At 40.0% G+C, this 2548-nt stretch overlaps 1 non-coding gene across 1 annotated transcript; it reads right to left on the minus strand.

Moving 5' to 3' along the window:
• Positions 1–941: 941 nt before the first annotated feature.
• Positions 942–1014, minus strand: TRNAG-UCC (transfer RNA glycine (anticodon UCC)). Its single transcript has one exon. It is a non-coding gene; the product is annotated as a tRNA-Gly (tRNA).
• Positions 1015–2548: the final 1534 nt, after the last annotated feature.

A 2548-nucleotide genomic window follows, 5' to 3' on the forward strand; every position in this document is an offset into this window, starting at 1 on the left:
AGGCCATCTTCAGTGAAAGTACCAAGTCCTAACCACTAGACAGCCAAGGAATTCCCTAAGAAGAAATTTATATTTGTATTCCTGGTGGCTTGGTTGATAAAGAATCCACCTGCAATGCTGGAGACCTGAGTTCCATCCCTGGGTTGGGAAGATCTCCTGGAGGAGGCCATGGCAATCCACTCTAGTATTCTTGCCTGGAGAATCCCCATGGACAGAGGCGCCTGGCAGGCTATACTCCATGGGGTTGCAAAGAGTCTGACATGACTGAGTGGCTAAGCACAGCACATGAAGTTACACTCAGTTCAGTTCAGTCCTTCAGTCGTGTCCGACTTTTTGTGACCCCAGGGACTGCAGCACACCAGGCTTCCCTGTCCATCACCAACTCCTGGAGCTTGCTCAAACTCATGTCCATTGAGTTGACGTTATACTAGATACAGTCTTTGAAAGGTGCTCTCAGCCAGCTTGAATACAATAATTTTGAGGTAAGAGAGCAGACCATTATACAGAATTAGAGCTCTGTTTCAGCAGGTCTTGTGACAGAGTCATTATAATTTAACAGGACATTTTCATCAGTTGCAGCAGTGACTAGGATGGAAGGAATGACAGACAGGCACACCTTATATGGATAAATCTAACAGTTCGATTCTGAGGGAAAATTGGATGAATGAATGAAAACTGAATGAATTCTTCAGTGCAAGTCTATGGGTCAGGACAGAGCAACAACATCTGAGGCAGAGACCACCGTTCACCTGTGAGCCCAGAGAAACACGACTTTTTTCTCCTTCACTCAAAAGTCCATTATACAAATGGGCTCCTGGTGGCTGACAAGAATCAAACTACTTTGAATTGTAAAGAGAGGCTCCAGCTAGAACATCTATCTGACACTTTTTTTAAATTTGCTTTTATTTTTTGGCCATACCACATCATGTACAGGATCTTAGTTCCCCCACCAGGGATTGAACCTGGGCCCCCTGCAGTGGAAACACAGAGTCCTAACCACTGGACCACCAGGGAATTCCTGCCTGACACTTTTATATATTAGACTGCATCTAAACATTTATAAATGATGGTTCTGAATTCATACACACAACAGGTTAACTTTCATTCAAACTGAAATTCTTTTGACATTTTACATGCTAATGTTCTTAAATTACTCTTTGATAAATACATTCAAATTTATCTAAATGAGTTTATTTTGGCTTTGTGGTAGACAGCCTTCCAATATGGCTTCCAACAATTCTTCCCATCTTTTTAAGCATAACCCACTCCTCTCATCAAGAATAGATGAGCTGAACAAGGCTATTTACTTGCATAAACACTGTAGTCATCAAATTCAAGTCTGATAAAACTACTGTTGTTGTTGTTTAATCGTAAGGTTGTGTCCTACTCTTTGTGATCCCATGGACTGCCGCATGCCAGGCTCCTCTGTTCTCCTCTATCTCCCAGAGTTTGCTCAAATTCATGTGCATAAGACTACTAGGACCCCTGGTGGCTCAGATAGTAAAGAATCTGCAATGCTGGAGACCCAAGTCCCTGGGTTGGGATGATCCCCTGGAGAAGAGAATGGCTACCCAGTCACTGCAGTATTCTTGCCTGGAGTGTTCATGGACAGAAGAGCCTGGCAGGCTGCAGTCCATGGGGTTGCAAGAGTTGGACATGACTGAGCAACTAACACTTTCAATTTAAACTATTACCTGATCCACCCAGGTCTCCTGCATTGTAGGCAGATTCTTTACCTTCTCAGCCACAGGGAAGCCCATTATCTGACTTATAATCTCCAAATCATATCTGTCCATCTTCCCAGTTAACATTCTTTATCCCCTCGCCCCTGGGTCAAGGCTCCAATCCAGAATCATGCTTTATATTACATGCAATTGTCATGAACTTCTGGTCTCCTTTAACATAGCAAAGTTTCTATCCTTTCTGTTTCTTGACCTTGACATTTTTGAGAAGTACAGTTATTTTGTAAAATGTCTTTCAAACTGGGTTTGTCTGTTGTTTCCTTATAATTAGATTCATACTGTGTATCTTTAGTAGAAATATAATTATTGTGATGTTGTAGTCTTCACCTTGTATTATATCAAAAGGCCTAAAATGCCGGTTTTTCCAGGGCAAGGTTATGTTTGAGAACACTTGGTTAAAAGGTGGTGTCTACTACACTTCTCAACTGAGAAGTCAATGCTCGTCCTTTGTCATTCGTAAGTAATTTGTGGGAAAATACTTGGAGATGGATGTATCTTGTTCATCAAACTTTCACTCAGTAGAGTTAGCATACATTCATGAGAAAAAGAACACTTTATACATATATGATAATAATGAACTATTAAGATACTTCTTGAAGCAGAATATTAATTATATTCTAACTGTAAACAAATCAGAAATGTATGGCTTTAATTTTCTGTAACACATTTTTACTTAATATATAGTGGAAAATGTGCTTCACAAAATCATTTAGGGTTACCCAACTCTATTAAAAGGGACATTTAATTTTTCAGCATATTTTCTAATCCATTTAACAACCAAAAAAAAAAAAAAAAACTGACCAAAT

Source organism: Bos taurus, chromosome 27 (genome assembly GCF_002263795.3).
Source record: "Bos taurus isolate L1 Dominette 01449 registration number 42190680 breed Hereford chromosome 27, ARS-UCD2.0, whole genome shotgun sequence".
Classification (NCBI taxonomy): Eukaryota; Metazoa; Chordata; class Mammalia; order Artiodactyla; family Bovidae; genus Bos; species Bos taurus.